Source organism: Sarcophilus harrisii, chromosome 3 (genome assembly GCF_902635505.1).
Source record: "Sarcophilus harrisii chromosome 3, mSarHar1.11, whole genome shotgun sequence".
Taxonomy (NCBI): domain Eukaryota; kingdom Metazoa; phylum Chordata; class Mammalia; order Dasyuromorphia; family Dasyuridae; genus Sarcophilus; species Sarcophilus harrisii.
In genome coordinates this window covers 226,649,334-226,675,344 of record NC_045428.1, presented here as the reverse complement: position 1 = coordinate 226,675,344, position 26,011 = coordinate 226,649,334, and the positions used below count along the sequence as shown (strand labels likewise).

The 26,011-nt window shown below is 35.0% G+C and overlaps 1 protein-coding gene across 1 annotated transcript in view; it reads left to right on the top strand.

The window, feature by feature from the left end:
* The first annotated feature begins 2,022 nt into the window (after positions 1-2,022).
* KIAA1211L (KIAA1211 like) overlaps positions 2,023-26,011 on the top strand; it is a 228,764-nt gene continuing 204,775 nt past the window's right edge. Inside the window, exon 1 of the mRNA XM_031959121.1 lies at positions 2,023-2,467. The gene's annotated coding sequence lies outside the window, so the exon portion shown is untranslated. The remainder of the gene's footprint in view (positions 2,468-26,011) is intronic.

The window sequence follows — 26,011 nt, the reverse complement described above, 5'->3', positions numbered from 1 at the left end:
TTCAATTAATTTCAACACAACTCTATTAAGTAGCTACTCTGTGCAAAGCTGACAGACTAAAAAATCTCTGTTAACTCTTTGAGCTTCATTACCTTTCCTTGGTGTAAGTAGATGTCACATCATCATTATGTATAAGGAAACTTTAGGAATTACCTAAACAGCAATCAGAGCTACTAGGTCAAGCAATGCATAAAATGCTGGGCCTAAAGGAGTTCAAATGGGATCTCAGACCCTTTTTAGTTATGTGACCCTAGGCAAGTCGCTTAACCCTGTTTGCCTCAGTTTTCTCATCTATAAAAAGAATTGGAGAAGGAAATGCATCTCAATCCACTATCTTTGCCAAGGAAACCCCAAATGGGATCCTGGAAAGTCTCAAACAACTCAGCATTCAATCAGATGGCAAGCCCTCTGGTAATGTGAAAAGAACAATGGTTCTGGTATCCAGTGCCCTCTGTTCAAATCCTGTCTCTAAAGAATATTACCTCTTTGACCTTGCAAAAATACCAAGGCCCTTCCTGGGCCCTTTTCTTCATTGGTAAACTAAAGTGGTTGGATTAGATAAAGTCTGAGGTCCTTTCCAATTTGAGGTCTCTAATGCTATGAGAAGAATAAACATTTATTGAGTGCCTATAACTAACAATATGTTCACAATCATATTATTTTTGCCTAGCAGTGTTTCACTTCACCCTTCAAAAAATCTCATTTAAAAATGGGAAGCTAGGCTTTCTTTGTTAGTGTGTATGCAATCATAACATTTCAAGGAACTTCCAAGAGGTCACCTCATACAATCTGCGGTCACATCCAGACCTGAAGCTAAAACTAGTATAGTAGAAAGCTTTCACCATACATACCAGCCTAATAAGAACCTTTAAAAATTAAACAAATTAAACAATCACTGGAAGCCCTTTTCCCACTTACCACGGCCATTAATCCTGATGATTCATGTTGAAGCACAGAGGGAACATCATTTGCCTGTAAAAGTACAGGACTCACAAAAATGGATTTTTGTTTCCTTTAAACCAGCACAATTTCTTTTGGGCAGGAGTATGTGGGTTTGTACTATTTTGCATGGCAGATCTAAATCATTCTAGGGAAACTTGAGGTGCTAATCTTATATTTAGACATCCCTGGTCGTAGGAGGTTCTATAATGAGTCTTGGTTAGTGACTAGGGCTGGTGTTGGTTTTGCAGTAGGGATGAGAAGCCGACTGACACTTCATCCATAAACACCTATGTGGATGAGCATGAAGAGTTGTGTCTCCAGATTTGCTCTCCCCTGAGTGAACATGTTGCCCTCTTTTCTGTCGAGCATAACCTTTCCTTAGAAGTAAATGAATCTTTGCTGCTTTCCTAGTATTAATTGTACCCCAAAGTATCTCCCGCCTTCTCAGATACAGAAATCGAAACATTCCTCCTTTTTCTTCCTCCCCGGGCACACTGGCTCTTGATTTTGAACCCTAAAGGGATAAATGTAGAGGTGGGGTGTAGATGGGAGGAAAGTGGGAGCTCCAGACTCGTTCAGTATGTAGGGAGTGGAAGAGCATGAGAGTCAGGCTCAGCGCTAGAGGAAGTGGTGGGTAGCGGGGAGGGAAGGTTTCTCGACCTGGGCCCGCATGAAGGCATACAGAGGCTTCCTTCTAGTTGTAGGCGTGTGGTAACGTTTAGTCCACTAAAGTTCGCTCGGTGACTCTTCCCCGTTATCAGCTTTTAGAGGTTTTGTTGTTGGGTTTTGGGGTTGGGTTTTTGTTTTTGGGTTTTGTTTTTTTTTTTTTTTTGGTCACTCAGTTTCCCAGGGAGTTGGCAAAGCACTGCAGTTGGCCCTACCAAAGTGCTGCCCTCCGAGAGTCTTAGAAGAGGTGGAACCCGGAGAGAGATGGGGATGGGGATGGAAAGAGGCACGCGGTGGATCTCATCCTCCCCTGTCCACCCCCCTCTCCTGGGTTGCCCCTCCCCGGGAGCCGCGGCGCCCCTGCCACGCAGCTCCTCTCCACGCCTCCAGACTCCCCTGGAGCAGCTCAGCGCGCTCTCCCTTCCTCTCCCTTCCTCCCCACCTGCAGGGGGCCCGCCGAGCTCCAGCTCCCTCCCCGCGGCGCGGACTGAGGGGGAGCTTCGCGCAGCTGCTCCCGCTGTGGCCGAGGCTGCCGCTGCTGCTGCAGCTGCCGAGGCGGCGGTGCGCCCTGCGCGCAGCAACCGACCGCGCGGGAAGCGCTCTGGCTGACCCAGCCGCGGCAGCGCCAGCTTCCTCCGCGATTCCGGCCCGGAGTCCCCGGACGTGGGCAGCGGGCGGGGGAGCCCCAGCCACCTGCGCCGGGCTCCCGGCCGCTCCTGCCACCTGCGCCGGGCTCCCGGCCGCTCCTGCCCGGGGCAGGCTCTTGGAGCGCGCAGCCGGCGCTTGGTGCTGCCTATGGGAGCTTCCCGGAGCGCCAAAGAGTGGCAAGACCCAGGGAGTCTGAGCCAGGGAGAACAAGGCAAGTATCTCTACACCAGAGAGGGAGAAGGTGGGTGCAGGTCTCCCATTTTCTCGCTTACCCCAATAGTCCTTCCGCGATTTCCCCATTCTCGCTTAAAGCTTCTCCCCTGCCCCCCATTCCGGTCCTTTCTGCAATCCTTAAGCTGGTTTCTGGCATCGACCCTTTACTTTGACCATTAGCTGGATGGATGTAAGCGCCTTTCTCCAATATGTTACCGGGGAGGGGATGGAAAGGTTTGGATTCCCTTAAAGAGCTGGGGGTGGTGAAAGGGAGGAATTGCGTTTCAAATAGCCCTGCACCCTACTTCTTTATCTGCTATCCCCTTTCCCCCATATAGCTTGTGGAGAAATCCTCTTGGACTCTCGAGTCGAACATCACCCAAGCACCCACCATGAAAGTAACCCTAGTTCTTTTGTGGGACAAGAGAGAGGAAAATGCTCTTGGATTTTATGGTTCACGGGTCTGTGTTCCCCCTCCCCCCTTCCTGAACTGGACACCTGTTGGATTTCCTCAGGCAGTCAGGTCTTAAGCTTAGTGCCCTGTGTTGCTAAAACCCGCATTAGTGGCTGGAAACCTGAGACACCTGGATTGTTCTTTGACTGGGACCATGAGTTCCTAAGGATGTGCTTAACTCGGCCCAAAGGGGTCCTTAATCTCTTGACCTGCAGTGGGCCGAATAGTATTCCCAGCGAGTTTCAATGACGGCCATCAGCCTTCACACAAAGATTACATTTTGATTTCTGGGATCAGTGGAGACGGGATCCGTCTCAGTTTTCTTTTTTTTTTGCACCAACCCCCCACCTCTCTGATTTACCTGAAACCGCAAAAAATGCCCAACACTGAAGTTTGATTCTTTCCTGCTAAGTCACTGAGCCCTGGGATCTCACCTTTCTTTTAGAGTCCCATAAGCCTTCTAGTCACAGTAAATTGCAAATTACATGGGAGATTTTTGCTTGTTTTGGGTTTTGAAGGAAGATATCAGTTTCATCCTGAAAGACCATTGAAGAACTCATTCAACACTGTAGAAAGCATTTGTGGGAATTATTGCTAGGCCAACATTCAGAAAAATGTAACATCAGCCTTGGAAAACCAGTTGCCTTTTAAGAGATGTGTTTATTAGCACCACTACAACATGCATGATGTAATGTAGTGAGGTGGCTTGAATATCAGCCATGGTAAATGCTGACTTGTTGGGTGTTCGTTCTTGTAACTCCCACTCTTTCTTTTCTCGTATTTGCAGTGGGACAAGCAGTTTGTTTTACATTTTACTTCTGCAGGGTAGAAAACAGGAGTTAAGAGTTTGCAGGAAGAAAAGTTACAGTTAACAGGAAGAAATATAATGTAAATAGAATATTTGCCAGCTTGTTGCCCTTTTTCTTCTTTGAAGGAGGGAAGGAATCCCAGAGGAGACTGCAAAGGTGAAACATGTTGTGGTGTATGGTGGTGAAGCCATATTTCCATTTGCTTGGCCTGGTAGAATTTAATTTTGTGCATGAAATATGAAGACCTAATTGATTAGGCTTCAAAATAGCTTTCACTATTATATAGTTAGCCTTCTTATATACTTATTACTGGTATGTTTTAAGTAGTTAGTATACATAATTGTGTATATGTACATATATATGTATGAATGCATGTGTACTTATATGTGTATGCAATCAATATGTGTATGTATAATTTATATATAGTTGTAAGGATCTGATGAGATAATAAGTATAAAGTGCTTAGCATAGTACCTGACATGTAGTATAGTTATTATTGTTATTATTATATATTCTGTTTGGCTTTTTTTTTTTTTTGGAATAACTTGTGATTTCTTGGATGTATGGAAGTCCTTGGGAAGAAATTTTTTGGTTTGCAAAATACTTTAATATACATTATCACTTTCTATTATTCTTATTTCATAAATGAATGAATAACTTACACAGGATCTTTCATCTAGTAAGTATTATAATCAGTTCTTAGTTTATTTAGACTGTAGGTTTTAGGACTTTGATTGAAGGCCATAATGCAAATTGGAAGTTATTCAGCAATTTATTAGGTTAGAATTGCCTGGGATTCTATGCATTCTGATATACAATGGCTATGGGACCCTAACCAAGTTGGTTGGTTAGGGTCCCATAGCCATTGTATATCAGAATTGAGATAACAGGACCTTCTGACTTCCAGGTCTTCTCTCTGTTGATTGGGTTACTATAGCCTATATATACAATAGGGAAAAATATTGGGTGAATTAATGAATAATCAGAGCTCACATTTATATCATCAAAAAGAAAAAAAACACAACCTTGAGATAGACACTATTTTTATCCCCATTTTACAGATGAGCAAGTTGAGGCTAAGAAAGGTTAAATTATTTGCTCAGGGCGACAATATAGTGTCAGCAATGGTATTTTTTTATACTGCAATCTAATAATTTTGCTTAGGCAACAGATTTTTTAGGATTTTTTACTATGTCTAATATTAATATTACTACTATTAAAATACATTATCACTTACAATTAATAATAATTATTAATGATAATAATAGGAGCTGAATTGTATGTCTCTATATTTCAATTGATTGACAAATGCTTTTTTGAGTATCTGTGATATTTCAAGAAAACTCTTCTAAAAATGCAGATTGACAGTTACTTTGTGATTTATAACCATAGAATTGTTTGAGGCAATTCAATCTAGAGAAGTTAAATCCTTTACCTGTATGTTTCAAAGTTGGACTAAGGTTCTTGACTTTGAGGAGGTGCAGCTAACCGCTCTAGAATGAGTCTGACTCTCATTGTCACAGAGTGGTACAATTGAAATTACTCAAGGGCAACTAGGTAGTGCCATAGCACATAGAGGTCAGGGCTGGAGTTAGGAAGTCTCATCTTCCTGAGTTTAAATCTAACCTCAAATATTTACTGTCTGTGTGATCCTGGGCAAGTCATTTAACCCTGTTTGCCTCAGTTTCCCTTTAAAAAAAAAGAGCACTATCTCTGGACTCAGAAAACCTCAATTCAGTTCCTAATTCTGACATTACTTGTGTGACTTTGGACAATTTACCTTCTCAGGAGTTGAAGTTGGTTTTCTACATATATGGTTTATGAACACAAAACTTTCCTGTTGTCAGAACATAAGTTGTTAAATTAGTATTTGGCATATAAATTGTAGAACAAAAAGAGATAAATTTATTTCTTGATTAATTGTTCTTTCTGGCATTGTCAATTAGCTGACATTTTCTCTTTAGCTACAAATATATACACTCCAGGTTTACATGTGAGACAGTGATTTACTGGAAAGAATTCCAAATTTATAATTAGGAAACTTCCATTCATCCTTTCTCTGAAACTTACTGGCTCTGTGACCAAGGGCAAACCATTTAACTTTCCTGAGCTACAATTTTTTCATCTGTAAATTGCTGATAATAATATTTGTACTGTTTACTTCATGGAGTTTTTAATGGAGAATTGTTGTTGATACTGTTGTGCACTTGTTTCAGTCATTCATGTACAACTTTTCTTGACCCCATTTGGGCTTTTCTTGGCAAAGACATTGTAGTGGTTTGTCATTTCCTTCCCCAGCCTGTTTTTACAGATGAGAAAACTGAGGCAAATAGTGGCTTAAGTGATTTTCGTAGGATCATAGAACTAATAAGTGTCTGAGACTGGATCTGAACCTAAGTTTTCCTGACTACAGGCCCAGCACTTTGTCTACTGTGCCACCTAGCTGCCTCTGTAATGGAGAAACCGTTCTGTAAACTTTAAACTAGTAGAAAAATGTGAGTTATTTTGATTATTAAGCACTAATTGTTATTATGGGAATGGGTCTGAATCTATTATTTCATTTGGATAAGGAGCTCTGAGGTGAGAAAAACCCATTTAACTTTATTAACCCAGGACTTCATCTTCAGTGCAATATTACTGCACTATCAGTGCAATATTAGAGAAATATCTCAAGTATTGTGAATTTAAGTGATTTGACCAGGATTATACAGTGTACAAGTTACAACTGGAACACAAGTTTTCCTCACTTCAAAGCCAACTCTATTCTTTATCTTATAATATCTATTATCAATGTATTTTTAAAATAATTAACATTTTTTCAAAGTACACTTCGTTCCTGGACTTCTCACATTGTCTGCTCCCTCTTCCCCTGTTGCCTCTCCCTTTGCATAGTTGAATTCTCCCAAAATCTCCTTTTTAAGGATTCCACAGCGAGTCTTGTCTAAATTCCTTTCCAGGATGCACTCCTGATAGCTGGACTTCCTCATCACCAGCAGATACTTTCATCTTTCCCATCTCTTTCTCAGCTTTCTTTTGTGTGTTTTCTTCCCCATTAGAATGTAAGCTCCTTGAGGGCAGGATGTGTCTTTCTGCTTTTATTTGTATTTCCCATGTATCTGGCATGTAATAAATATTTAATAAATGCTTGTTGACTTGACTCATCTTGAGCTTGTTAAATTTAAGGACATAATTTTCTTCTGATTCTACATTCTGATAATGGCTTCATAAAAATCTAAAATGATACTTAGAGTCTTTCAAACTCTAAATTGTCTAATGGTAATGCCATTATGAATATGATCACATGGAAAATTTAAGAGAAGAAATAACCCATAACCCTCTGAATCAAGAAATTACAAGTAGGGAAGATGGAAATTATTTTGCCTCTTCAGGTACTTCCTTTCACTTATTCATGCTTATACTTTGGAATACAAAATACAAAGGAAATCAAATTCTTTGAAGTCAATCATCAAGCATTTTGTTGAGTAATTAAATATTTATTGACTGATATATGATTCACATTGTGTTAAGAGCTGTGGAGGAAAGGAGAGGGGACATTGAAATCAAAATACTTATGGAGGAGGCAAGACTGACCTACACTAACCCATAAAACAAGATAAAGCAGTACACAATTAATTACTAAATTATGGGTATATGATTTGGATATATGGGTATATGATCCTGTTCATAGAAGGGAAGATCCATGAGGCCTGAAGTCAAAAGAAAAGCCTTTATGAGGAAGTAAAGTATAAAGGATGGGTAGGAAGTTTGGGATAGTGAGTTCTTTGAATTTTATCTGTAATTTTTTTTCTGTTAACAAAAATTTATTTCTACTCCCTTTGCATTTAATACTTAGTCACTTAATAGATAATTCCTTTCTTCCCTTCTGTCCCACCTCCTAATTGAAAAAAGATAAAGAAAATTCTTTTTAAATTATTTAATATTTTATTTTCCCCAAATTATATGTAAAAACAATTTTAAACATTTGTTTTTTTAAAATTTTGAGTTCCAAATTCTCTCTTCCTCCTTTTCCTTCTCTCTCCCTGATAAGGCAAACAATTAGAAATGCTATACATATATAATCACATAAAAGTATTTCTACAATTGTCATTCTGTAAAGAATATACAAACAAAATCAAAGAAAAATAATGAAAGGTTTTTTTGGGTTTTTTTGTTTTTTGTTTTTTTAAAGTATGTTTTGATCTCCATTCAGATTCCATCAGTTCTTTCTCAGGAAAAAGATAGAAATTTTTATTATAAGTCTTTCAGAATAGTCTTGAATCATTGTATTGCTGAGAATACCTAAGTCATTCATAGCTAATTATCATACAATATAGCTGTTACAGTGTTTAACTCATAATAAATATGCATACATTTTGCTTGTGATTTACATCCTTGGTCTTTTGACTTTTTATTTTGATTATGAAATGCATATTTTGCATACTGTGCATGAATCAACTTAGTGGGGTTTCATTTTTCCTCTAAATAAGTACTTATATGATGATGATGATGATTATGGTAACTTTAAGTAGTACTTCACATAGTGCTTTAGTATTTTCAAAGAACTCTATGTTATCTCATTTAATCCTCTAATCAATCCTGAAAGCTAAGTGCTATTATTTTCCTCATTTTACAGATGAGGAAATAGATGAGGAAGAAAGATAAGTGACTTGCCTAGGGTCACATAGCTATTGAATGTCTATGGCTAGGTTTTAATTTAAGGCTTCCCAACTTCAAGCCTAGTACTTTATTCATTGTGCCATCTAGTACATGAAGAATAGTAGAATCTATCATTTTATTTATAATTTTATCCATCTAAAATAATTTTATACTTTTAGGAAGGTAGGACTTTATAAATGAGTCAGCTTGTTTTAAAAAAAAAAGATTTGTGATTCAGAATAATTTTTACTATGTTAACAAAAAGAAGCATTTCTTATGGTTCAAGGGGATTTGCTTCTTTCTTTCCCTTCTGCCCTTAGAGAGTGCAATCTGGACCAGATCCTGTCCTGAGGGTTGGATTTCCAGTGACAGTACCCCCCCCCCCCCCCCCCCCTTTTTTTTTTTTTTTTTTACAGTCTCTGGCTCACTAAACCTCTGACCAAGTTCTCTGGAATTTAAAACATTTTTTAAAGTTTAGGCTTAAGCTTCTAGCTGTGATTTCTCAAAAATTAGGAGTACTCCTAGAGATACTCAATATACAATATGAATTGGATATGGGAAGGTTTATATTTCCTATGCACATACACAAAAAACCCCTAAAACACAAAGCCTATATTGATAGAATGACTTAAAAACAGAATTCTGTAACTTACTATAATTACAATTTGCTGGGAGGCTAAATCAAAATATAAATTTCATGAAAACCTAAAGAGTTTGCAGATCTTCTGATTAGGCTTTTTGCATTTCACACTCCAACTTTTCTTTCTATCCACTCTTTCTCATGGTATTGTTACTTGTCATGGAGGAGGCTAAGGACCAAAGGATCACTCAAGAGCTGATACATGATACCAAAATAGCAGGTTAAAGTTCTTTCAGTTCTAGGCACATGGCAATTTTTAGTCCATTAAAGTTCGCTCTGTGATTCTTCCCCACTATCCATTTTTTGGTTTTTTTGTTGTTGTTGGTTTTTGTTTTTTTTTTAGCTGATATGGAGTTTTTACTCTCCATCTAATAAAGGAGTAAGACACAAACATTAACTGTTTATTGATTAGTCCAGTGCCTGATACATAGTATGTGCTTATTAAATGTTTGTTCATTGATTGATAGATAACTATAATATATAGAATACTATGTGATAAATATCTTATGTAGGAGTTTAACTTGGGCTTTAAAACCAACCTACTGTTAGCCCTAAGGGCTCCATTCTGTAGTTGTGGCCCCAAGAACTAGAACAACTATAATATTTTATGATGTAAGCATTTGGTATAGCATTATTTGCCAAATACTGTGTGTGGCCCACCAGTGAGGAAGGTTGGCTGATGTCCCAAGCAAAACCCAACTTTATAATTAATAATAGTTAGCATTCATGTGGCATGTCAAGGTTTGTAGAACTCTTTACACATATCTCATTTAAGCCTCACAATAGGCCTGGAAGGTAAATGCTATTACTGTTGCTGTTGTTCAGTTGTTTAGTTGTGGCTGACTCTGTGACTTAATGAACCATAGCACTCCAGGCCCTCTTTCATCCACTATCTCTCAAAATCCGTTCAGATTCATGTTCATCATTTCCATGACACTATCCATCTCATCCTCTGCCATCTCCTTCCCCCCACCTTTTTTTTTTTTTTTTTTGCCTTTGGTCTTTCCCAACATTGGGATCTGTTCAATGTGTACTGTATTCTCATTATGTGGTTAAAGTATTTATGTTTCAGCTTCAGTATTTGACTTTCCAGTGACCAATCTGAATTAATTTCTTTAAATATTGACAGATTGGGTCTTCTTGCTGTCCATAGGACCCTCAGAAGTCTTCTCTAGAACCATAGTAGCTATGTATTCCTGTTGCAGTCATTTTTTCAATCTCAGTTTCCTTATCTGTAAAATGAAGAGATTATATTTACTGGCCTGTGAGATCCCTTCTACCTTTAAAATCAGTGATTTATTTCATTTTGGAGACTGTTTTTGCCCCATATATTCATCTGCCTCCTTTTACCCATCCATTTTAAAGTTGTTTTACTAAAAGAAAAGCAAAGTAGAATATGTGTCTTGCAGTTTTTCTTCTGGACATTATATTTATCAGAGATGTTATATCATTTCTCAGAGAACTTAAGGTTTAAATGACAAAAAAAAATGAGCCAAATATGTAGGGGTAAATATAAGTATATATATGAATATACACACATATCTATGTATATATATTTATGTATGTGTTTATATATACATATATATGTATATACACACATATATATGGATGTATAGTACTAGACTGAGAGTTATTGTCTCAATTTCAAATTTGGCCTAAGACACTTCTTAGCTGTGTGATCCTAGGCAATTTACTTAACTCTGTTTGCCTATTTCCTCATCTGTAAAATGAGCTGGAGAAGGAAATGGCAAACTAGGCCAGTACCTTTGTCAAGAAAACCCCAAATTGGCTCACGAAGACATGGGCAAGATTGAAAATGACTAAACAATATACATATACATACATTTGTGTGTGTCTGTAGTTTACTACTCCATGCTGCTAATTTGGTTCAAGATAAACCCTAACATTCTTGAGGAGATTCAAGGCTAAGAGGCATGGTTCTCAAATATTTTGCTAATGACTAAAGTATTATTTTAAGAGAAATTTTGAAAGACTCTTTCAAAAGGCAAGGAGTGGCAAGTTATTTGGGCCACACTCCATCTGGTGTGATAGAATTCAAATGTATAAAGAGATCAATGAAAAAAAAATACAGGTTTTTTTTTTTTCTGCTGTTATATGTAGCTCACAACTAGCAATGTTTTCTTTTTGTTTTTGGTTTTAATAATTGGTATAAAATAAAAGAAGTCTGTAATCAGGAGACAGGGCGTAACTATGGTTTAGATATTTCCCAGGAACAAGATTGCACAATTTTAAAGTATTTCATTTTGCAAAACTTACTGTAAAATATGTATTTGAAATGCATAGCTGGTAACTTTTTCCTTATGCTCTTAAAACTAATTTCATAATAATAGATTTAAACCTAGAAGGGATGTTAGAAATCATTTAAGCTGATCCTCTTGTTTTGAGTTTCAGGAGTTTGAATAATTTGCCCAAGGTTTCAACTCCAAGTTGATTCTACTCCAAATTCAACTTTATTGCCCTTAGATTATGCTGCTTTTCCATTTTTATTCCTTTAAAAATGTTGAGAGTTTATTGGATTTCTTAAATTGGGTCTATTATTAAAGCAACCCATAGATTGTGATAAGGGTAAGGTGATATTAAAAGAAAATGAGAAAGAATGCATATATTTAGTGTTCTCTATTTTGCTTTTTGGGATAATAAAAATAGTAAGAATATCTAATATTTATATAGTGCTTTTGCTTTGCAAAATACCTTATGAAATAATAATCTAATTACATTTTTCCAGTTGTTTTTCAATCATGTCTGACTGTGACATTTGGAGTTTTCTTGACAAAGATACTGGTTTGCCTTTTCCTTTTCCAACCCATTTTACAAATAAAGAAACTGAGGCAAACAGGGTGAAGTGTCTTGTCCAGAGTCACAGAGCTAAGAAGAGTCTGATGCTGAATTTGAACTCATGAAGATTAATTTTCTTGACTACAGACCCAGCACTCTATCCTCTGCAACCCTAATTGCACATATCCTTTTAAAGCATTACTTCTGAAAACATATTTATAAAACTTTTTTCAGAATGTCCAGAGATAGAAAAAACTCAAGACATGGATGTCCTGATGGGACTCAAGCAGAGGGACTAAGTGGTGGAATCCTTTCACACATTTCCTGTCTCCTTCACAAAGTATGCATACTTATGGAGCTCAGATACCACTGTTGGTGGAGTCTACCTTAGATTCCTAGGGGACAGATATAACCCTGATTTGATGATTTCCTAAATAATACACTCACATAGTATTTCAAAGCACTTTCACATCTATAATTTCATTTTATCCTGGCAGCAGCTCTGTAAGATAGGGAGGACTAGTTTTATCACTGTTTGATAGATGAAGAAAATTGAATTGTAGAGAAGTTGTAAATTGTTTGTCACATAGCATAAGAGACTTAAACTCCAATCTTCTGACTCATAACATGTATTCTTCCTGCTGGGGCACATTGCCTTCATAAGAAAAAAAATAGTTCTTTTTTTGTACCTGCCATTATTTTAAATTTAGTTTTAGCTTATTTTAAATTTAGTACCTAACTTTCACATAGAGAGTGAAAAAAATCCTTCCTTTGTATCTTAATAATTAATAATTTTTCAAGGAATGAAAGGAAATAAAGCTCTTTTTTTTTTTTTTTTTTTTTTTTTTTTTTTGATTAGTACTTTTTGATGTACCTTTGACACTTAAAATTTATGATTTAGAGCCTAGCTGACATAAATAGAGCTTTGGGTTTAGAGTCAGGAAGAGGAGTTCAAATCCTATCCCAGATGCTTGGTAGCTCTATAATCCAGTCCCAGTCCTCTTATCTGATCCCTGCAGACAATGGGTCTGACTTAATAGTTTTGGGCATTTATGAGTATCTGTTGTGTATCCCATTGGAAATCTTCCTAACCACTTTGTATCAGTGTTTCATATACTTTTCATGGTTGAAATTAGAGCCTCAGTTGAAGACTACAAAACTCAGTGGAAATAGCACTCATTGATTCTGGAGTTGGAATGGATTAAAATCGGGTGAATGAGTCATTAACTTCTGTGGGTCTTTTTCCTCATCCATGAAGGGAAGAAGGAACTAGATTACTTTTTAAAAAATAACTTTTTATTTTCAAAATACATGCAAAGATATTTTTGAACATCCCCCCTTGCAAAACTTTGTGTTCCAAATTTTTCTCCCTTATTTCCTCTACTCCTTCCCCTAGACAGCAAATAATCCAATACAGGTTAAACATGTGCAGTTCTTCTAAATATATTTCTATATTATCATACTACACAAGAAAAATCACATCAGAAAGGGAAAAAAGTGAGAAAGAAAAAAAAAACCAAGGGAACAACAACAAAAAGGATGAAAATACTATGTTGTGATCCACATTCAGTCCCCACAGTCCTATTTCTTGGTGCAGATGGCTCTCTCTATCACAAGTCTATTGGTATTGCCCTGAATCATCTCATTGCTGAAAAGAGCCATGTTCATGAGAGTTGATCATCACATACTTTTGTTGTTGCTGTGTGCGATGTTCTCTTGGTTCTACACACTTCACTTAGCATCAGTTGATAAAAGTCTCCCCAGGCTTTTCTGAAATCATCCTGCTGATTGTTTCTTATCGAATAATAATATTCCATTACATTCATATATTATAATTTCAGCCATTCTCTAGCTGATGGGCATCCACTCAGTTTCCAAGGAACTAGATTTCTAAAATTTTTTCTTGCTCTAAATTTATGAGCCTATAATTTGATTAACAAGTTTTGCCCACATTTAGTCACCATTACTTTATTTTCTTCATTGCTTTTAAAGAATAAGGAAAGGGTGTTTATTTTGCTTAGGTTTATATAGTTCCTCCTTTCAGAAATCGTTAAAGTGTTATATAAGTTTATTGTCTGAGAAATCATCAAAGGTTATTTTTGTTCCTTGGGAATCCAGAAGGAACTTCACAAAAAATAACATCTCTCAGAGATCCATAGGGATACTCACTTTGTGAGGAGGAGGAGACTATGAGAAGATTTCAGATTTCTTTCCATATTTCTGGGTTCCATGATGGCATCCATCTTTTAGGCTTCCATCCATCTCTTAAAATTCTAAAGATAGCCTCATGCAAAAGTACTATCAGGAATAACAGATATAAATAAAACATTTATTAAGCTCTTACTCTGTTTCAGTCATCTTGCCAAATGTTGGAACTATCCAGAGAAAAAAAGACAATTCCTACTCTAAGAGATCTTACATTCTCAAGACAGAAAATAGCTCAAAAAAGGAATCTGGGAAGTAGTGGGGAGGTGTGTGGGAGGAAGAGGACAAAATGAAAGAGTGCAATCAGGGACAGATCCAGGAGAGAATGAATGGCCTGGGTACTTCTTGAAATCGTGATCCCAAGCAGGGACTTACCAATTAGAAAAAAAAGGACTGCAGGGTGGTAGGCAAGAAGGTTGTGGTACAGAATCTGGAAAGGTTAGCAGTGAAGCAGGAGGAGAAGGAGAAATAATGTTTGCTAATAGATTATTAAGCATTATGAGAAGCTCTAGGGCCAGGGAGTGTCTTTATTAGGGTAGTTTTATACCAGGATTTAGGCTTTGCCAATCCACATTCCCTAATAACTTTCTTGTAGGGTTTTTAGAACTACTTTAGAACTACTTGTGGAGGGCATAGCTTTGTCTTGGGATGACCCTATGATCCGAAAGAGTCTCAGAACAAATTACCCTATGTATTTCATCTCTGTGGGACTTGTAAAATGATGGGCTTGAGTTAGATGATTTCTCTGATGTATTCCAACTCTGCAGAACTTGGATTGGATTGCTTTCACTTCCTGTATATTTCTGAGGAGACAATTTGGTTCGATAGAAAGAGGATTGGATTTGAATTTAGAGCTTTGAATCTCCCTTCTACCTCATACTAGATGGGTGACCTGGGGCTTATCATTTAACCAGTATGAGCCTAATGTTCTTATTTTTTTAAAAATAGGAATTTTAATATTTATACTTTAAAATTTAATATTTATACTTTAATATTTCACAGGGCTGATAATTAAAGAAAGGAATAAGGATTAAAAAAAAACCCAAGAATTTTGTTCTAGAGTGCCATAGAAATGTAACATATTATATATAACATATAACATATTACTTATCTTAGAGATAGGTGGGTGGCCAAAGTGGATAAAGCACTAGAGTCAAAAAGACCTTAGTTCAAATCCAATCTCAAAATTTTTTTAACTGTGTGGCCTTGGACAGATCACCCAACATGTTTGCCTCAGTTTCCTCAGCTATAGAGCAGGGATAATGAGAGCAACTTCTTCTCAAGTGATCAAATGGGATATACATAAAGTTCTTTGCATAGTATTTGGCTCATATTATGTGTTGGATAAATGCTTATTTTCTTCCTTAATTTCTTTCTTTTATCAAAAGGAGAAAGCCTTGGGACTTTTTGTCTAACCCACCAGAGGGCAGCTAGGTGGTCCAATGGATAGAGTACTGAGCCTGAAGTTGGGAAGATACAATTTCCAGTTTGGCCTTAGACACTTCCTAGCTGACATTGGGCAAATCATTTAACCCGGTTTGCTTCAGTTTCCTCATCTGTAAAATGAGCTGGAGAAGGAAATAGCAAACCTCTCAAGTGTTTTTGCTAAACAATCTCAGCAACAACAAACTCACTCGAAATTAGTGATTCAATTTTGGAGTCAAGGAAGAACTTCATCCCACCTTGGTTATATACTGGCTTTGTAATCATTAGCAAGTTACTGCACCAATTAGTACTTACAGGTAGTGGTAGTCTAAGACTGTGGTCAAAAGCTCTGATTTTAAGAATTTTGGGGAAGGAGTCATGAACTTCTTTGGCTGGCAAAACTTATTAATCTCCTCTCAGGATAATTAAAAAAATTTTTAAATAGTATTTTCAATATTCACCTTTTTAAAACCTTGTGTTCCAATTTTTTTCTCCCTCTCTTTCCTCTACCCCAAGTTAGCAAGCAATCTGATACAAGTTAAACAATTTTTCTAAATATATATATATATATATATATATATATATATCCATATTTGTCATGCTGCATAAGAAAAATCAGATCAAAAGAGGAAAAACATGAAAAAGAAAAAAAACCAGCAAACAACCACCAAAAAAGGTGAACATACTATGCTTTGATCCACATTCAGTCTCCATAGTTCTCTCTCTGGATGTGAATGGTACTTTCTATCACAAGTCTATTATAATTGCCCTGAATCACCTCATTGGTGAAAAGAACCAAGTCCATTACAGTTGATTATCACATAATCTTGCTATTTCTATGTATAGTGTCTTCTTGGTTCTGCTTACTTCACTCAGCATCAGTTCATGTAAGTCTTTCCAGGCTTTTCTGAAATCAACTTACTTATCATTTCTTATAGAATCATAATATTCCATTGCACTTATATAACTGAATTTATTGATAGGTATTAGGATGATGTTTTTAAATATGCTGAAAAAATACAGAGCATTACAGAGGAAACCAATTATATTGAATAAAGTCATCAAAAACATTACCAAGAAGAGATAGACTCTAGATTAAGAAACCTTTTCCTTAAGACTTGCAGAACAGCTGTCATCTGCATTAAACTGGGAATTTTTCCATATAGTGATTACCATAAGATAATAAAAAGATGATTGCACATGAAACTGAAAATCTCTTAAATAAAACCTACAATTCCTTTTAAATATATAGTGAAATTATCATGTATATTTCTTTTTTACTTTTCTTTTTTTTTCCTTCCCTACTGTCCCCTACCCTGAGCTCTCCTACATTGATGAAATTGTAAGTCAGAACAAATAATAATTCTCTGGGCAAATTCTGAGAAGCAGAGTTAAGATGCCTCAGTGTTTGCTGGCTGTCCTAACCTGTACTGACATGTTCCTAAAGAAGCATAAAAATGTCATTCTCCTGGGAATGACTCATTAAACTATTCTCTGACTTATTTTCCAACACTAGCAACGGTGATTTTTGCCCTAATCCCTATCCAGAAGATGGGTGTTGGAAAAGCAAGGGTTGACTGAGGTGGGGAGGGAGAAGGGAAGATGATTCCTAGACAGAAGTTAGTCTAAGAAAAGGGCCAGAATGCTGATCAAGACAATTTGTGGATAGATTTTAATTATCAGAGGATAAGAACTCTGTAAATCCCCACAATTTCTGTACTTTGGATCCTTTTTTGTTTTGTTTTATTTTTATTTCACGTCATGTTTATTTCACGTCATGGTTTCAGGGAAAAGTTCCTGAAGAAGGATTCCAACCTGATAGTAGATGAATTAGCCACACCAGGCCATCCAAGGAAATCAGAACATTCTTAGAGGTCATCCCAGTTCCCTGAGGGAAGCAAGAAAAAGAACTGAGGAGATAGGCCAGGAGACAACTATAACTGCTGATTTCTTTCTTTCTAGCCAGATTATCCCAACACCTATAAGGGTGCGATTTGCCAAAGTGATTGACTGATACCAGGACAATCAGAATCCCAAGATTTTAGGGGTAGAAAATACTTTCAGATATCATTTTATTTTACTTTATATATTTGTATATTTATTTTATATATTTATAACCTTTATGTATTTATAATCTACTCTATAATCTTTATTTTATAAATAAGAAAATTGAGGGCCATAAATGAAAAGTGATTTGTTCAGGGTCACACAGGCACTAAAAGCTTCCATTCTGACATGTATGTTGGTAGTTAGGGATAATGCCCACATGAAAAAATGAAAATAAGATGTTCCTTCTTTATATATGTAAAGCCCACCTAACACTATTAATTGGATCAGAAAAAGCATATTATGAGGTGAAATTGTGCTGAATAGGACAGTTTGGTTCTATAGGAACAGTGTTGTAAAGGTAAAAATAAAAAATACAGCAGCAATAATTTGTATGATTAAAATCAAAAGATCTTGAAATTCCTAGTCTTGAGAGTGAGGGACTCTAGGCACTTGAAAGTGTTTTGGTCTTTGAAGACAGTAAAAGAAAATGTGATAGAATATGGTCTTTTGGAAGAGAAGGGTACAAGTAATATGGTGGAAAATATGATTCAGGTTGAAGGAAGGAAGAGGCAGAATGGATGGATTATGAACCTGTAGTCAGGAAGACTTAGCTGACTAGGGGATAACAATACCTATTTTGCAGTATTATCATGAGAACCAAATAAGAAAATATTTGTAAAAGCATTTAGCATACTTTTTGGCACATAGTAGGTTTTATAGAATAACAGTAATAATAGCTAACATTTCCATAGTACTTAATATATGTCAGCCATTGTGCTAAACATGTTATAAGTATTCTCCTATTTGTTTTTTTTACAATACCAAGAGATTAAGTGCTATTATCTTCATTATATTATTGAAACTGAAGCAAAGGTTAAATGATCTGCCTAGGATCCCACAGTTATTAAGTGTCTGAGGCTGGTCTTGAACTCACATCCTCATGTTTCCAAGCCCAATGTGCCATCTAACTGCCCCCAGATATAAAAAGTCCTTATTTTCTTTCTGTACCCCACCCCTCTCTGGTGCCAAAGCAGGGGAACTTTTACATATTGCTTGATAGCTTCACAATTATTATGCATATGCTTTTATTTTTTAATAGCCTTTTATTTACAAGTTATATGTATGGGTAATTTTATAAGATTGACAATTGCCAAACCTTTTGTTCCAATTTTTCCCCTCCTTCCTCCCACCCCCTCTCCTAGATGGCAGGATGACCAGTAGATGTTAAATATATTAAAGTATAAATTAGATACACAATAAATATACATGATCAAACCATTATTTTTATGCATATGTTTTTTTAAAAGTAAATTTATTTTTTTAATTAGCAACCATTTTAAATACTCATCTGTCACTACCATTATATCCCTCTCCCAAATTAAAGAAAGAAAAATAAAGCCTTTAAAACATAGTTGCATATACTGGCAAAACAATTTTCCATGTTAGTCATTTCTGAAAATATAAGTCTCTGTTTGGCAAATCAGTCCTTTCTTTCACTAGTTTATCCATGAACTCTTACCCAATCCATAGTTCCAATGCATAATTTCTTCCTTGTTCCTCTAATTTGTTTATGAAGTTACCTTTATGTCTAGATCATTTATCCCTACGGAACTCATCATAGTGTATGGTATAAGATGCTGATCTAAACCTAATTTCTGTTAGATGACTGACTACTTTTCCCTGCAGTTTTTGTCAAATAAATGAGTCCTTACCCTAATAGTTAAGCTTTTTGGATTTGTTGAACATATTGTTGTGTATTTTTGTCCCTGTGTGTTGTGTATCTAATTTGTTCCATCAGTCAACCTCTTTCTTATTTAACTGGTCATTTTAATGATTACTACTTTATAGAATAGTTTGAAATTTGGTACTGATAAGATCTTTTCCTTATAAAGTTTCTCATTTTTACTATGGTATTGTCTTACCCATGAGCAATTAAAATTTTCCACTTAATTTAAAATTAAAATTTCCAATTATTAATCTGTCTTTATTTTTGCAAAGTGTAGTGTAGTTATACTCCTCTAGTCCCTACGTGAATCTTGATATAGTTTCTAATATTTCATAGCATCTATAATTATTTTATATGAAATTTCTTTTTAGCTCTTGCTGAGTTTTGTTGGTTATATATGAAAATAAATTGGGGTTTATTTTATATTTTGCACACTTGCTGGAGTTATTACTTGTTTAATTGAATTTTAGTGGACTTTAAAGCTTTCTAAGGACAGAATTGTATCATCTGCAAGAAAGGGATCATTTTGTTTCTTCTTTGCTTGTATTTGTTTCTTCAGTAAAGAAGATATGGTTAACATTTCTTTCTAGTATTGTGTCAAATAGTAGGTAACTAATGCAGATAGAGATTAAATTATTTGTCCAGGGTCATACAGCTCTTAAGTATCTGAAGCCATATTTGAATTCAAGTCTTTTCCATGTTCCATTGAGCTTTATCCACTGTGCTATAAAATAAAAAGAAGTAAAAAATTGTCTTAATATTCATTAGGGATATTCATCTGCAGTTTTGTTTTTGCATTTTTGTCTCTCCTTGGTTTAGATATCAAAACTATATTTGTATCATAGAAACAGTTGTGAGGGTGCCTTCCTTCCTTTCTTTTCCAGTTGGTCAATTTCTTTTTTGTTGTTTTGTTAATATAAATATTTTATATTTTCATAAGTTTTCTTCTTTGTCTTCTAAGTTGGTTGATTATTGTCCTTCATTCTTGAAGAGGACTAAAGTGATGTCATTTTATTAGAGTCTGATTACAGTGTTTCCTATTGTGACTGATCAAACCAATCAGTACAATCTTGGAATGCTCTGCCATAGGTCATACACAAATAATCCCTGTGAACATTTGGGGTGGACCATCTAACTTTTGCATCACACATTTATTCTGAACTAATTCAATTCTGAGTTGTTTAAAGAATATGGCACCTTCTCTGATGAGGGCACATCATTTTGGGCATTCCTGTATCAGTGTCTCCCATGTCATACAAGCAATTCTAAATGTCTTAGGAGAAATCTTACGAATGTCCTTGTACAGCTTTTTCTGACCATCTTAAGAGCACTTGTCTTGTGTGAGTTCTCCATGAAATAATCTTTTTGGCAAGAGTTCATTTGTCATTAGAACAGTGTGGCTAGCCCATTAAGAGTTGGGTTGTCTTCTAAGTAATTAGTTTTATTAGTACATATTGGGCAAAAGGGTTACTGATAATTTTCTTTATTTTCTCTTTTGTTGTGAGTTGTCTTTTTTAATATTTTTTTGATGTGAACAAGGTAATTTTCTTCTCTAAAAATTAGGTTTGCCATTTATTATATTAGTCATTACACATACATTTATTAAAAAAGAAATTCTAACTCCCTCTTTTTGATGAACATTGAATAACTTATAAAAGGAATGAAATAAACTACATTTAAATATCCAGTAAACCATTACTTACTAATTCTGGAATTATTTTAGAATTGACTGTCTGATTAGGTGATTGATCATTTTTCTAAGAAGTCACTATTGACATCAAATTATAGTAACAATTAAATGTGAGAAGATATTGTATACAAATAAAATGGCTCCAGATTGACCTATTTATCTGAGCTTTTCCTTCTGAAAAATAGGAAAAGACATTTGCTTTGATTGCTGACCTTTCTCAGAGTTTAACTGATATAAAACATTTAACACAAGAAAGTCAAAAGAACTCAGAAATTACCTGAGCCAACAAACAATTTATTTCTTTGTCATTTAGAAAATTGAGGCAGGTAAGGGCAGTACTGATTTAGAAAATAAGCTCATCTGCAAAACAATACGGAAAAAAGAAGACTAAATATTATGAGAAGTATTGTGTCATAAAATGATAAAAAAGAGGTGGAGAAGAAAACAGACCTGAAGAAAACTTGGTATGAGATTTAGATAAGATCATTAAGTAATGATCCCAAGTTTCCTCTATAATTGTGATGCTAAATGGGGAAGGAAAAAGAATTAGTATATATCAAGTACTTATTATATATAGTTTTATATATTCTAGACATTGTACTAAGCCCCTTACAATGATTGTCTCGTTTGACCTTTACAACAACTCTGGAAAGTAGTTAACTATTATTGTCCTCAGTTTACAGTAGAGGTAACTGAGGCAGACAGAAGTTTTGTATTTGCCCATGTTCACATAACTAGTAAATACCTGAGTTGAATTTGAACTCGAGTATTCTTACCTGTAGGGCACTGCATCACCTTAGTTGCCTCTGGAATAGATCTCTCCACATTTAAATAAACAGCATGGTAGAGTACAAATTATGGAACATTTGGATCAAGTGGACTTGAGTTCAAATCCCAGCTCTGCCATTTAATACTTATGTGATTTGGGGGCAATTTACTTAACTTTTTTGGGCCTCAGTTTCCTTAGCTGTAAAATGAAGGGAATAACCAGATGACCTTTAATGTCTCTTCCAGCTTTAAATCTAAGATCTTAAACTGTGTGTTAGATACTGTTTGATGATAATAAATACCAAAAAAAAGTACAATGAAACAGTCTCAACCTTTAAGGATTTTTTTGGTTAATTTTTTTGAGTGATATAAGTTGTGAATACTTTGTCTGAAGTCCATAAACTTTTTCTTGTGCTTTATTTGGAAAGAGTCACTAGGGTTTCCATCTTTTTGTAAGGTATTTGTCATTCTGTTATTAAGAAATGTGAGAGGTCAGACTTTTCCTCAGAGCAGAAACTAGGAAAGTTTTTGGCTAATAATTCATGTACCCCTGTGAAGAACTGAAATCAACATTTATGAATCTTACCTACTTTCAATTTTGTAGGAAGTTAGAATTTCATTCATATTCCATATTGTAACTTTGCTGTCATTCACTATATTAATTGTACTCATTTTCTGTTTAGTATTTGATCCAAATTGAACTTTGTATTGGACTTTTTTCAATGATTTAGCTAAGTAGAAATTTCCATTATCTTTCTGCCTTCAGGGGTTCTTTCTCTCTAATTATCTTTGCTTTTCCAAGCCTCTGTAGTAAAGATTTTAATTGATGTAGTTGTTTGCTCTGTTCTTTGTGCTGCTTTGGCTCTTTATATAAGCATAACCTTTTATCTTTTGCTTATAATTGTTGATTTTGGTTATCAAGAATTCCTGTTGTACTTTTACTTCTGGCTTTTATTTTACATATTTCTTTTTCATTACCTTAATAGTATTTAAGTTTTCTATGATGCAAATTGGCTAAATAGTGATGTAATCTTCCAGTTTCTTTCTGCAGATCTTTGATAGTTGTGTTGAGCTTTCTTTTCCATAATGGTATTTGAATATTAATAAGAATTATATTATATAAATAATTATATTATAAATATTATGCTAAGATATTATTATATATTATATTATATATTTATTGTATACAACATAATATTATATATTATATTATGTTATATTAATAATTATATTGTTATATTATAAATATTATATTATATTAATAAGAATATTCTTAGTTTTACCTTTCCTTCTTTGGTCCTTAGAAATTTGAACATAGCATATTCCATTTTGGATAGGATTGAAATGTTTTTACTCTCAGTATCAAATATTTTAAGACAATGAATTTGTTTATGATGGCTATATTACTTTATATTTTATATTTTATTTATATTATTCTTTTCTGATAATTGGTGTTTTAATTGGATTCATAAAACTCAAAAAAGAGCTTTTCAAAATTTCATTCTAAGTATGCTCATCTCCAATGAATAGGTCGTCTCCAATCTCTTTGATATGAAGAAACATGACATATACATAAGTCCAAGCAACTAAGTTATTCATCCTCTTAATGCTCCCTCTCAGGCAACTCTTTCTCCGCTGTAAGTTGTAGAGAAGTTTCAGAATTGCACTAGTAGAGAGAATTATATTCATATAAGATTACCTTATAGCAATAAAACCACATGACTAGCTCTTACCTCTATCTTTATTTGACTTGATTAAAAAAATTGGGAGTGTTTAAGATGTAGAATGCAAGAATTGGTATCAGGAAGAAATGTGTTTGAATTCTACCTTTTAGAATTATTTCAGAAAAACTTGGGAGGACTTAAATGAATTGATATAAAGTGAAGTGAGCAGAATCAGGAGAACACTGTACATAGTAAACAGCAACATTGTAACAAAGATCAATTGTGAAAGACTTAGCCATTCCAATACATACAGTGGTCCACAATAATTCCAAAGGACTCATGAAAAATGCTAACCACATCCAGATAGAAAATTGATAGATTCTGAATGTAGATTTGTTTCCCTCTTGTTATTTTTTGTGCTTTTTTTCCATGCAGTATGTTATTATGAAAATATGTTTGATATGACTTCATAGTTATAATGGGTATTGTATTTCTTGCTTTCTCAACAGGTGGGAGAAGAGGTAGAAAAAAGGTGTTTGGAACTGAAAAAGCAAAAATCAAATCAAATTCTACTGCTCACATTTATTGGTTGTATTACCATAGATTCTAAATTTTCTGGGTCTCATTTTACTCATCGATAAAGTAGAAATAATGATATTGTAGTTTCCACCTCACAGGTCACTTAAGAATTTAAAAGAGATAATGTATGTCATAGCAAAACTTAAAGCATTACATATATATTTCTTATTAGAGTAAAATATATTCTTTAAGTCTTTTCTCTCAAAAAAATGTGCTTATGCAAATGATGAAATTTAATCAATCAGCAAGCATTTATTGGGCTCCCATTATATGTTCCAGGATCTATAGGAAGGATTAGAAATACAAAGACAATGAGTTTACTTTCTTCAATGAGCTTACTTTCATTTAGTTGTTTAAGATTTGGTTATCAATGTAGTCACAGAGGTAGCACATTTTTATGATCCTTTGATTATCAAAATAAAAATAAATTATGCTTAGCAAAGCAAAATGTATAGCACATGAGTATTTCATAAATATTTGTTTACAGATTTATTTACTTATATTTGTATGTGTGGTTTCTCCTTTTGAGGTCAGGGGCTGTTTTCATTTTTGTTTTTTTTTTTTAATCTGCAGAACCTGGTACCATAGTAAGCATTTAATAAAAGCTTGTTTAATTGAATTGAATTGATAACTTAATGGAGGTCCAAAACATGATGTGTTCTCTTCCAAGGTGATCCATTGTCACTCAAAAAGAGATCAGCCTAGTGCAAAGAAATAAACACCAGAAACAAGTAGATTAAAATATACATTTTCCCAAGTTATGATATATTGGTGGATAAAAAGCTAATTGAATAATTGTGTCAACACCTATATCTTATGTAGACATTGCAGATAGACATTGCATAGGGCTCATAACTGAACAGATGGGAAAGATATTGAATCTCATTTGAGAAACTGATCAGCATTTTCAATGAACCCAAGTAGGTGTTACCTGTGACCAAAGCCCATCTTTTTAACATTGATTAAACTCTTAATGACAGGCAGTGTAACATAGTGAATAGAGTCTTAGGTTTAAAGTCAGGGAGAGTAAGAGTTCATATCCTGCCTTTGATTCTTACTAGCTGTGGGATGTTTAACACTAAGCAAATCCCTCAGATTTATCTGTTCATTTTGATAGCTTGGTGTCAGAGTAGTTAGAACACTGAGCCTTGAGTCAGGAAGACCCAAATTGAAACCCAACCTCAAATATTTACTAGCTGTGTGACCCTGATTAGGAAAGTTTCAAACTCTGTCTGCCTCAGTTTACTCAACTGTAAATGAGCATCTACCGGGGGAAGCTAGATGGCACAGTGAATAGAGCGTTGGTCCTGAAATGAAAGGAACTGAGTTCAAATCTGACCTCAGACACTTAACATTTACTGGTTGTGTGATCCTGAGCAAGTGACAACCCCAATTGCCTCTCAAAAAAAATGAGCTCTTATCTCTCAACGTTGTGAGGATCAAATGAGATTTATGTATCATTGTCTTGAAAGTAGTAAGCACTACATAAATGCTCAATTTCTTCCCCCTATGTATTATGTCATAGTGGGATGGAATATGAATTGCTACAGGGAGACTTTGCTAGAAATTCTCCACTCTGAAGTGGATTTTCACATTTGCATAATCTTCAAATGAGTCTCTGTGGTTCCAAGTCATAAAACACTAAAATCTCAGACAAATTAAAATCACAGGTGACCTAATGGGTGATAAAAAGATATATGGTGGATCTAAGTAGACTGTGATATGTTGATATGCAAAAAACACCATGCATGACATGAAAGAGACTGGAAATACTGTAAGAGCAAGAGTTAGATAGCTTGACAGTCACAAAATATTCTAAGATCCAGAGAAAGGATTCTATCATGTAAGACATCTCCTCTATGGAGCAATCCAAAAACAGATTTATTACAGAAATGGAATGAGTTTTCCCAGAAGGCAGTGACTTCTTCACTGAAGGTCTTTAAGGAAAGTCAAGATTAATGACTTCTTGTTAGGTTTGTTGTTTTTAGATATGGATTGAACTACATGGTCCTTAATATCACTTACAATTTTGAAATTTTGTGGTTCTGGAAATTATATAAAGCCTTGTTCTTTTTGCTTAG